This window comes from Schistocerca americana, chromosome 7 (genome assembly GCF_021461395.2).
Source record: "Schistocerca americana isolate TAMUIC-IGC-003095 chromosome 7, iqSchAmer2.1, whole genome shotgun sequence".
In the NCBI taxonomy this organism is placed as follows: Eukaryota; Metazoa; Arthropoda; class Insecta; order Orthoptera; family Acrididae; genus Schistocerca; species Schistocerca americana.
The window spans coordinates 244,128,537-244,140,802 of record NC_060125.1 but is presented as its reverse complement, the minus strand read 5'-3'; the positions used below and the strand labels follow the sequence as shown (position 1 = coordinate 244,140,802).

The 12,266-nt window shown below is 44.6% G+C and overlaps 1 pseudogene; it reads left to right on the top strand.

Moving 5' to 3' along the window:
* Window positions 1-11,677: 11,677 nt before the first annotated feature.
* On the top strand, window positions 11,678-11,795 carry LOC124623531 (annotated as a pseudogene).
* The last annotated feature ends 471 nt before the right edge of the window (window positions 11,796-12,266 follow it).

The window sequence follows — 12,266 nt, the reverse complement described above, 5'->3', positions numbered from 1 at the left end:
GTGTTCACGCCATTTATTGAATGAGATTTTCACTCTGCAGCGGAGTGTGCGCTGATATGAAACTTCCTGGAAGATTAAAACTGTGTGCCCAACCGACACTCGAACTCGGGACCTTTGCCTTTCGCGGGCAAGTGCTCTAACAACTGAGCTACCGAAGCACGACTCACGCCCGGTACTCAAAGCTTTACTTCTGCCAGTATCTCGTCTCCTACCTTCCAAACTTTACAGAAGCTCTCCTGCGAACCTTGCAGAACTAGCACTCCTGAAAGAAAGGATATAGCGGAGACATGGCTTAGCCAAAGCCTGGGGGATGTTTCCAGAATGAGATTTTCACCCTGCAGCGGAGTGTGCGCTGATATGAAACTTCCCGGCAGATTAAAACTGTGTGCCCGACCGAGACTCGAACTCGGGACCATTGCCTTTCGCGGGCAAGTGCTCTACCAGGAGAGCTTCTGTAAAGTTTGGAAGGTAGGAGACGAGATACTGGCAGAAGTAAAGCTGTGAGTAGCGGGCGTGAGTCGTGCTTCGGTAGCTCAGTCTAACTAAAGAACTTAATATAAGGCTTTGCCTTTTAAAATTCTGTTTTGGTTGAGTTAAAACTGTTTTACGTAAGGCATTTTTTTTAATTTAATGTTGTTTAGCCTTAGTGTTGGCCTTTAACCGATTTTAAATTCAAATTGTTTCCTTTGAAAATCTAAGATTCTTTGGGCCTTTAGCCTAATTAAAGAATCGTTGTAAGATAAGAGTTGCCTTTTAAATTTCTGATTATACGGTGTTTTAAGTTATTGGCCCTCAGCCGTTTTTAAATTAAAGTGGCTTTCAGCCAGTAATTAAGTCCCAAAGATTAAAACTGTGCGTTTAAAAAAAATTTGTTTTGGCTCTTGTAATGTTTGATCAAATAATAAAGTTGTGTGATCGAGTGTAACTAACAGCCCCTTATTTTCGTCCCTTTCTACAATTTAAACTATCTGTCCTGCCTGCGGGTTTAGCAGGGCGTTTCACTGTACAGCGTAGTCTGGAACAGTTCTTCGAATAGTACATCACGAAAGAAGATTATTTTCCTTCCGACTTTAGTTCAGAGAACGTTATTTGGTTTGTTTTCATGGGAGTGTAGTCAACGCAGAACAGATAGTCTAAACCTGCATTCTACAATGGCGGTACCAAAATTGAGTAATATACTTTACCATTCTTCATACCGTGCTACTTTTATTGTTTGTGTGCTGTCCTAGAATCCACGCATCCGACCTTCCAGGACACTTTATTAGTCTTTTTCAGTGGCAGCGGGTTTCTATCAAAGCAACAGCCCACGACAGACAGCGCGTATTGACCGAATCATTAAAGCGCCTGCGGTTGCATTTTGTAGGAAACAAATAAACGCCAGGTCTTTTAAGTTCTGCTTGGCTGCCGACGCAAAACGCCCTGTCGCGTTGGCGCTGCAACAAATTCACGACCCTTTGCAAAAACCCGGATTTAATAACAGCCACGGTTCGCGCTCAAAATCAAACCACTGCAATAAAACTTACTGTTGAGCCCAGAGATGTCAAAACGAACCCTGTCGTACCTGAGAGATGTTTTATTTGTTCTCGTATTGAGAAGCAGCAACGGTTACCTCACAAGACCGATTGTGCTTGACATATTTATCTACATATTTATCTATACAAAACTTTCCTATAGCAATTCCAATTTAGGTTCTACAGCAAGTAGTGGCAGTGGCAGCTATTTTTCGACTGTAGTTGTTGATTTGGTCTTCAGTATGAAGGTTGGTTTGATACAGTTCTCAGCATTAACATGTCCTGTGTCAGCTTCCTGATAGGAGCGTACGTACAGCGACCTACATCTAAGCCTTTAGCCTACCTCTACAATTTTTGCCCACCACACATCCCTTCAATACTACACGATTGGTGCATAAGCTGGTAGCGCTTTTCCGTACGTTTAATAAACACACCGGATACCCATATCAGAGACTTTAGTCATCGATAATATATACTTTTTCACTATTAACAACAGTTTAACAACGTTGGGGTAACTTTTCGATTCTGTGACTGAAGAAACCACCTATTTTTGAGGCAAAGAACTCATCGAGCCATGCTAGGAGTGCATGTTCATCAGGAAAGTAAGTTCTTTGATGCTCGTTCGATAGAGAGCGGAAAAGGTGAAAACCTGAGGGCGCAAGATCAGGTGAAAAAGATGGGTGTGGAATGACTTCCAACATAATTCCTGTGTAGTGTTTTTGGTCAATCTAGAAGAATGCGGGAGGGCATTACCACGGAGTGATAACATTTCAGGCAGTCATTCTGGTCGTTGTTCTAGGATTGCGTCTGCAACACGTCTTAGTTGTTGAAACTACACGTCAGCAGTGATGGTTGTACTTCGGGTAGAAATTTGTAATACACCGTATCGTCGTTGTTCCAATAAATGCGTAACGTTTTCTCTTGTGGAACCACGTCTTTGTACGGTGAGTTACTGCTTTGTTAAGGCTCAACCATTCCTTTGTTTTCTTTACTTTAGCATAAAGACACCATTTCTCATCACCAGTAAGGATACGGCACAGGAATTGTCGGTGTTGTTAACGAGCTAATTAATGCCGAGCAAGCAGAGATGCACATATGGCCACCCGCTAATAATTGTAATTTTGGCTTGGAACATGCAGCACACATACAGCCTATTTTTGAAACTTCTCCATGGCATGGAAATGTCGCACGATGGTCAGTTCTCGAGTACACTGACGTGTATCACTGTGGATTAATGCGTTTAAACGATCTAACGATCTTCGTCAATTCCCGAAGCTCTTCCTGAAAGTGGAGGGCCACCATTCTCAAAACTATCCTCCCTAATACGAGAAAATGGTTTTCTTGCTGTGCTCCGTCCAATGACATTATCTCCATTATTGTTGTTGTGTTCTTCAGTCCAGAGACTGGTTTGATCTACATCTACATCCATACTCCGCTAGCCACCTGACGGTGTGTGGCGGAGGGTACCCTGAGTACCTCTATCGGTTCTCCCTTCTATTCCAGTCTCGTATTGTACGTGGAAAGAAGGATTGTCGGTATGCTTCTCTGTGGGCTCTAATCTCTCTGATTTTATCCTCATGGTCTCTTCGCGAGATATACGTAGGAGGGAGCAATATACTGCTTTACTCTTCGGTGAAGGTGTGTTCTCGAAACTTTAACAAAAGCCCGTACCGAGCTACTGAGCGTCTCTCCTGCAGAGTCTTCCACTGGAGTTTATCTATCATCTCCGTAACGCTTTCGCGATTACTAAATGATCCTGTAACGAAGCGCGCTGCTCTCCGCTGGATCTTCTCTATCTCTTGTATCAACCCCATCTGGTACGGATCCCACACTGCTGAGCAGTATTCAAGCAGTGGACGAACAACCGTAATGTAACCTACTTCCTTTGTTTTCGGATTGCATTTCCTTAGGATTCTTCCAATGAATCTCAGTCTGGCATCTGCTTTACCGACGATCAACTTTATATGATCATTCCATTTTAAATCACTCCTAATGCCTACTCCCAGATAATTTATGGAATTAACTGCTTCCAGTTGCTGACCTGCTATTTTGTAGCTAAATGATAAGGGATCTATCTATGTATTCGCAGCACATTACACTTTTCTACATTGAGATTCAGTTGCTATTCCCTGCACCATGCGTCAATTCGCTGCAGATCCTCCTGCATTTCAGTACAATTGTCCATTGTTACAACCTCTCGATACACCACAGCATCATCTCCAAAAAGCCTCAGTGAACTTCCGATGTAATCCACCAGGTCATTTATGTATATTGTGAATAGCAGCGGTCCTATGACACTCCCCCGCGGCACATCTGAAATCGCTCTTACCTCGGAAGACTTCTCTCCATTGAGAATGACATGCTGCGTTCTGTTATCTACGAACTCCTCAATCCAATCACACAATTGGTCTGATAGTCCATATTCTCTTACTTTGTTCATTAAACGACTGTGGGGAACTGTATCGAACGCCTTGCGGAAGTTAAGAAACACGGCATCTACCTGTGAACCGGTGTCTATGGCCCTCTGAGTCTCGTGGACGAATAGCGCGAGCTGGGTTTCACACGACCGTCTTTTTCGAAACCCATGCTGATTCCTACAGAGTAGATTTCTAGTCTCCAGAAACGTCATTATACTCGAACATAATACGTGTTCCAAAATTCTACAACTGATCGACGTTAGAGATATAGGTCTATAGTTCTGCACATCTGTTCGACGTCCCTTCTTGAAAACGGGAATGACCTGTGCCCTTTTCCAATCCTTTGGAACGCTACGCTCTTCTAGAGACCTACGGTACACCGCTGCAAGATGGGGGGCAAGTTCCTTCGCGTACTCGGTGTAAAATCGAACTGGTATCCCAGCAGGTCCAGCGGCCTTTCCTCTTTTGAGCGATTTTAATTGTTTCTCTATCCCTCTGTCGTCTATTTCGATATCTACCATTTTGTCATCTGTGCGACAATCTAGAGAAGGACCTACAATGCAGTCATCCTCTGTGAAACAGCTTTGGAAAAAGACATTTAGTATTTCGGTCTTTAGTCTGTCATCCTCTGTTTCAGTACCATTTTGGTCACAGAGTGTGTGGACATTTTGTTTTGATCCACCTACCGCTTTGACATAAGACAAAAATTTCTTAGGATTTTCTGCCAAGTCAGTACATAGAACTTTACTTTCGAATTCATTGAACACCTCTCGCATAGCCCTCCTCACACTACATTTCGCTTCACGTAATTTTTGTTTGTCTGCAAGGCTTTGGCTATGTTTATGTTTGCTGTGAAGTTCCCTTTGCTTCCGCAGCAGTTTTCTAACTCGGTTGTTCTACCACGGTGGCTCTTTTCCATCTCTTGATGCAGCTCTCCATGACTCTATATCTTTTGCAAGCTTCTTCATTTCCCAGTAACTCTTGCAATCTACATTCTTCTGAATTATCTCCATACAGGGCGCAATTGTTTCTGGTTACTCCCCTGCTGTCACCCCTCTACTGAACTCAAACAGAAGCATATGGCGGCAGTGTTCCGATTTCTGCATTTGGCACTCCATTTCCTAAAGTCCATAGCTCCACTCATTATCACCACAAGACAAAAAAACAGTACATAAACTCAATTAGCAACAATGAACTACAAATAGAAATGGCAATCGATAAATAAACGCCGGCCGAAGTGGCCGAGCGGTTCTGGGCGCTACAGTCTGGAACCGCGCGGCCGCTACGGTCGCAGGTTCGAATCCTGCCTCGGGCATGGATGTGTGTGATGTCCTTAGGTTAGTTAGGTTTAAGTAGTTCTAAGTTCTAGGGGACTGATGACCACAGCAGTTGAGTCCCATAGTGCTCAGAGCCATTTGAAGCATTTTTGATAAATAAACCCATAACAACCGAAATACCAATACACAAACAAAAACGCTACGTACTTAGCCACGAACCTAATATAAAGTGTTCCCTCTGGTTGTGACGAATTAAGCAATCCCTTCTTTGAGTCAAGTTGTGTCATAAATTACTTTTCTCCAGAATTCGATTCAACACCATTTTGTTATCCGATCTACCCACGTGACTTTGCTATTTTTCAGAAGCACCATTTTTAAGACGCTTCTATTCCCTTCTCTTCTTATCTGTTTATCGTCCACTTTTCACTTTCTTACAACGTTACACTACAGACGAATACCTCGAAAAATGCACTCTGGCACTTAAATTAATCACCATAGTAAATGGTAGCATTCAACCGTATTTCTGTCCAACGTACAGCTTAACGAAGTGTTTCGAGAGACAATGCTAACGTCATCAGATGGTAAAAACTTAACTCGCGATGTCATTAAAAAGTGTACCAACACAACTGCGGACCTCATAAAATAAAATAAGATAAAAACAGATAGAACTGTAGGTCCCCAACATCGTCGACTTCTGTCAGTAGTCGTCCCATCTCACACCACACATTACACCAGGCCGTGACCCGCTGTGGTCTCCAAGAGCGTCGACCTGACGCTTTTGCAGAAGTCCGGAGGTTGTTGTGAACCGACATGCCCGCGGTATTTCTGCGAAGCTGCAGGCAGCTATTGCCTCAACCAAAACTCTGTTCTAGTAGTCGCCTACTTTTCCTCACTTTCCTTGCCTGCAATCGTCAACCTCTAGATTTTATCAAAGGGATAATACAAATTATACCTCACTGCCCCAGAGTAATCTTACAAAGCCGTTAAGAAACCCCGTTTCTTTGTCTTCCAATTGTGCGTTCAGAATATTATTATGTTTCTCCAATTCTTCCAGCAGGTTCGGTTTTCTCCCTTTCCTTTCCTTGTGCAACATTTCCAAGTCTTCTTCTATTCCCTTAAGGGGTTGGCCAGTTTCGCAGACGTCATTCGCAACAACTGATTTGTCGTACTTACTTTACCTGAATGCATTTTATTGTCCTTGTATCAGATGGAAAATGTTCTTTCTGTATGCCCATTATTCTTTGCATCACAGGATCTGTATTGCATTTTATAAACTCCTTAACTTTTGAACTTAATCTTTTTACAGACATAGTGCTTCAGGTTATACCTCACTAGATTACCTTTTTGGAATGCTGTTTTAACAGCATGCGGTTTAAAACAGTTCGCAGTGCTATGCGACAGCTTCGTCCCTCAAAACGCGTTGTTAAACTGTATGAGGGACAGAAATACAGTTAAATGCTATCAGTTATTACAGTGAAAAGTAACAGTTGTTACCTCACTTCCATAATGAGTAATATTAGACTTAACTTAAATTTGATTTACATTTGATATTAACAAATTTCTTTTTTCGGGAATGCTTTTCTTGCTATTTCTAGTCTTAGTTCTACATCCTCTCTGCTTCAACTACCATCAGTTATTTTTCTACCCTACACAACATCCTAGTCCATCCCTGTTCCACTCACTCCCAGTTGATTAGCACAGGAATCCCTGCAGCAGACCAAGGTGAGTGACCAGCAGAATCCACCCGTCCACCGCTTCCTAGTCCAGTCCGATACTAATCCTACACAGTCAGAGGCCGCATCACCTGGGAAAGCAGCTGTAACATATAACAAGTCTGAGGCATACACTTCACAGTTACTTGTGTACGTATGACTACCAGGTGGCTCTCGGCCAGGATGCATGGCCACCAACAAACTGTAGCCAAGGACAAAGCTGACCACCCAGAGGCAGACTATACATCTGAGCATAATATGCTCAGTTTCAGTGGCTGCCGCACAGTCCTAGTCATCAACATTCTTCCATTCATCACTGGCTTCAGTGAACTATGCCGATGGGAGTTGTCCTTGCAACACATCCTTCGCTCGCATTGTAGTCCTGGCCTCACTTTCCGGTAACCCAGTCTCTCTACGCACGCCACCCAACGGTTTCCCTTTCCTCCACCCTGTCACCTTCTGTCAGTTCATGTCCCACATCACCTTCAGCTTGCTCCGCTCCCCACTGGCTTCAGCAACCGTGTGTGTCCCGCCTAGCCTGTGCACCTGCCACCTGTCCCTTCCGCATTACTAGTTGACTAACTGGCTGCCTCCCTCTGAACCGCTGGAACCCACCCCCAAACTCTCTTCATCCCGCCTCCCTCTTCCTCTACCTGCCAAACTCCATTCGACTCCCACTACAACCTATTTCACCTGCCAAAATGCAGCAGTTGCACTGTACATTCAGCCAGCACCACGGAGGACCATATGCATGAGTAGGTTTGAGTGGGTGACTCAGTATGTGTTTTGCTCTAGCAGGAAGAAGAATTTCTTTGAAAGTAAGCTAATTTTTATTTCTTTTTGCGTGTGCCTATCGACGACTCAATGCTTCTACTTTTTGTTGACTAGTCTCATTTAACCCAGAGGTATTTACGTTCAGCTAGATCTTTCTTACGTCACTATTCTATATGCCAATCTTTAACTGGCTGTTAAAAATTATGTTCCACGTTTTGAGAGGAATTAGTATGGACCAAAACAAGAAGTCAGTAAACATGAGCTCTAAAATACATAACTAAAGAGGTATGAACACTTCTTCATCTTCACTGTAGTGACACACATTTCCTCTCCTACAAGTCCTTTGCTATTACGAAACGAGTTGGAAGAGGTGAATACCTTATCCTGTTACTGTTGAAACGTCCCCTTTTTGGAACAATTATACAAGACTGTGCTTTAACTGACACACAATATTTTTAGCGCAACGCAATCTGAGATTCAAAAAATCCCTACGAAAGAATGGCCCTGACTAACATTAACCTATACCTTTCACAAATCACTTACCTCACAAAAATCTTCGTTACTGGAACTACTGCAATACAGCGAGCGCCACTACTGCCAGCTAAATAAAAGATTCAAACTACGGAAGGCACTAACTACTGATAGGCATAGTTAGCAAATGAAAGATTTTAATAGAGCACAAACGATGTATTTACCTTAATAGTCATAATATATATAGCAGTTCATGACAAATTACAAAACTCCGCCATCTCTCTCCCCACATCCACCACTGCTGGCGGCTCACCTCCAACTGCGCAACGCTACGCGCTGTTCACATCCAGCTGCCGCTGCCCAACACTACAATGGCAGACAACAATGCAAACTAGCCACAGACTGCACACAGCACAGCCAGTGATTTTCATACAGAGGTGGCGTTACCAATAAAAAAACCTAAACAGTCTGCTTACACTGTGAAACAGCAGAGCATCTAATGTATAAGGGACAGTCAAATGAAAACCGAGCACTCGCCACAACGCGACCACGGAATGGTTCTGTTCGACTGTATTGACCACACGCATTAAGACATTTATCCCACCGGGAGATAACACAGTCAATTCTCGTTTCGAAGACAGCGATCGGCCGCTGACGGATCAACAACCACACCCACATTTCCAGCTGCAACCGACTTCGACCCATGTCTTTCTTCAAGGCACCAGAGACGAAAATCCCACATTGACTGATCCAGGCTGTACAGAGGACATTACAGTATTTCCAACCCAAATTGCTGAAGCGCAGCCTGGGTGTTGTAGCTTTATGACGAATCACAGCTTCTGTAAAGTGTCCTTATGCCGCCGTGCATTGACTGTGGTTCCACTCTCGAGGATTTCGACGAGCAGAGGGCCCTGCAATCAAAGAAGAAGGTTATCATGACATTACCGTACCTTGTGTGACCGACTTTGGATTTCTTTAGCGGGGGGATGTGAGATATTTCCATTGTTAGCTTTACCACTTGCCTTCGGTCTGTCGGAATCCTGTCGGACGGATTCACCCCTCTGCACGATAACGCCAATCTGCCAATCGGACGAAGGCTACGCTTCAGCTATTTGGTTGGGAAAGAATGCAACATCCTCCGTACAGCACGGATCTTTCTCCGTGTGATTTTCACATCTTTGGCGTCCTGAAGAAAGATGTGCATGGATGTCAATCGGACGAGGAAGTGCGAGAGTGGGTGCAGCTGGGATCCGTCAGCGACCGATAGATTTCTGTCAAACAGGAATTGACTGTCTCCTCTTCCCGTGGGATAAGTGTCTGAATGCGTGTGGTGATGTCTTTTGAGCGTAACCATTCCACGGTGCTGTTGTGGCGGGTGTTCGCTTTTCATTTGACAGCCCCTTGCAGTAAGCTTATAAGCTGCACTGATGAGCAATTGTTAAAGGAAGTGCTCGATATAGTATCCATTCAGAATAATGCACGCTTCTATTCCACGACTTAGAGAATCACGCACATTCAGAAAATCTAGAGACTCGTCACGTATGCATGGCAGACAGTGATGACATGTTCCTGTAGTGTTTGTATATCAGTAATACGACTTTCATAACAAAGATCTCAAGTGTTCCCAAAACGAAAAATCCAAGAGCTTGAGATAGGAGGAAGAAGCTGGCCAAAGTGCTGGACATCTCCAGCTAATCCAATGTGACCTGTTGTCAAGCATTTTGGAGAAAATGGACGGGTGCTTCAACATGCGTGAACCACATCTCCAGCTGCTGTTGGAATGGCACCTCCTCAAGCTGGAGAGGCAACTCGTTAAGAAGGACCTCATGATAACTTGTACCTGTCAGACTTTTGGTAGTATGTAAGGTCATCTTATCCTATCGTCAATAATCCCTACAACACATTAATTGCGAAACGGTGGAGATGCCTTGTATGTATGGTATTGTATGTTAACTAGGGACCTAGAAACGACGGAGAGGCTCCGTCCCCGCCTCAGCCGCAGTGGTCCACAACCCCACGACGACTACCGCAGTCCACTTCACCCCTCCGACGCCCCACACCGAACCGAGGGTTATTGTGCTGTTCGGCCCCCGGTGGACCCCCCAGGGAACGTGTCACACCAGACGAGTGTAACCCCTATGTTTGCGTGGTAGACTAATGGTGGTGTACGCGTACATGGAGAACTTGTTTGCGCAGCAATCGCCGACATAGTGTAAATGAGGCGGAATAAGGGGACCCAGCCAGAATTCGCCGAGGCAGATGGAAAACCGCCTAAAAACCATCCACAGACTGGCCGGTTCATCGGACCTCGACACAAGTCCGCCGGGCGGATTCTTGCCGGGGACCAGGCGCTCCTTCCCGCCCGGAAAGCCGTGCATTAGACCGCACGGCCAACCGGACGGGCTGGAGATGCCTCACTTGTTTAACATTGACAATCCCTTCTTGCTTTATACTAATGTAATTTGTGAGCAGCATCTATCTTGTGAAAAGTTGACAGTCATTACATCTTCGCAACAGGCATAGCCGCGTTCCGGCAGCGCGATCGCGTGACCATACGGTTTGAACATGCTGTACACGATATAGGCACAGCAACTGTGCATCCAGGATCGCCAGACTAAAGGATGACTAACCCCGGTAGATGCTGAAATTCTACGTGCACTAGCTCTAGGATCTTCTTCCACTTGTTGCAATACTCGCTCCTCCACAACAGGAGTACAACTGATGTCAGGTCTGGCACGATCTACTGAGCTACGGAAGCAGTATACTAATCGCTAAAAAGTACGGCTCAGTAATTGTGCAGATGGTACCCTGCGTTCTGGATACTTTCCAGCATAGGGGCACGGGCTCGAGAGTTGCTTTCATTTTATAACAGAAGAGTATATTTACTGTTTCAGCTATGGAATTACAGGCTTCCATTGTACTGGTAAGTACATAGATAAAACACTATGTGAAACATCTTACGAACTTATCGAGGCACAAACTTAGTTCCATTAGAAGTAATCTATGCGCGTCACGCAGCGAGAACTGTGAATCTGTACTAATAGATGTTTACTGACCGCTGTACAGATAGACAATAACTGAGGAATGTGTCGTCATTTGTTAGCTGTATTCTTTAGTCTGTTCGTAATAGCAAAGGGCTTGCAATGGAAGAGACGTGTTTCACAGAAGCGAAGATAAAGAACTACTCATAGCTCTTAAAGGTATGCATTTTAGAGCAGTTGCTTACCGGACATTTTTGTCTTGTTTTGGTCCACACCCCCACATCTTAAAATAAGGAACTTTTTTTACGCTCTCTTTTTCTACGATGTTCTTTCAGTCTAATATTGAACGCGCGTCCTGTTAGCCTTATTGCGTGTCTAGCAATTAGCTGTATACACTCTTGATTTGTCCTGTGACTCAGTTTTCTCGTTGTTATGTATTACAATGCCAAAAAGATTATTTTCGTTTCGAATTCTAATTCCTATCTTGGTACGCCCAAATACTGGCACAATTTTGTCAGATGTTGTGCCAAGAAGGCCAACGGCCTTGCCGCAGTGGTAACACCGATTCCCATCAGATCTCCGAAATTAAGCGCTGTCGGGCTGGGCTAGCACTCGGATGGGTGACCATCTGGTCTGTCCAGCGCTGTTGGCAAGCGGGGTGCACTCAGCCCTTGTGAGGCAAACTGAGGAGCTACTTGACTGAGAAGTAGCGGCTCCGGTCACGAAAACTGACAACATGCCGGGAGAGCGGAGTGTTGACCACGTGCCTCTCCATTAGAGATGGGCAAACTCGTTCATCCTTGGGAACTAGTTCACTGCTGATCGTTCTTTTTTGGGAACCGTTCACTTTTACTCGTTCACCGTTCATTTGTGCTTGGTATATGATTCTTATGAAAAACTGAAAACTAGTAGTGTAGGTGACTGAAGGATGGAGGGCACCAAGAGGGGGGCACTTGCCTCCCCGCCCCCCCCCCCCCCTGGAGTATAGAGTTTTTTTCATTACAGAATTCTTACACACTTTTAGAAGTAATTTCTGTGATTCTGCTGAACCTCTCGTTTAGCCAACTGTAGCGTTGTGTGGCTGATCGCAGGGAAATAATATAGGGTGGCGCACGGAAAACCG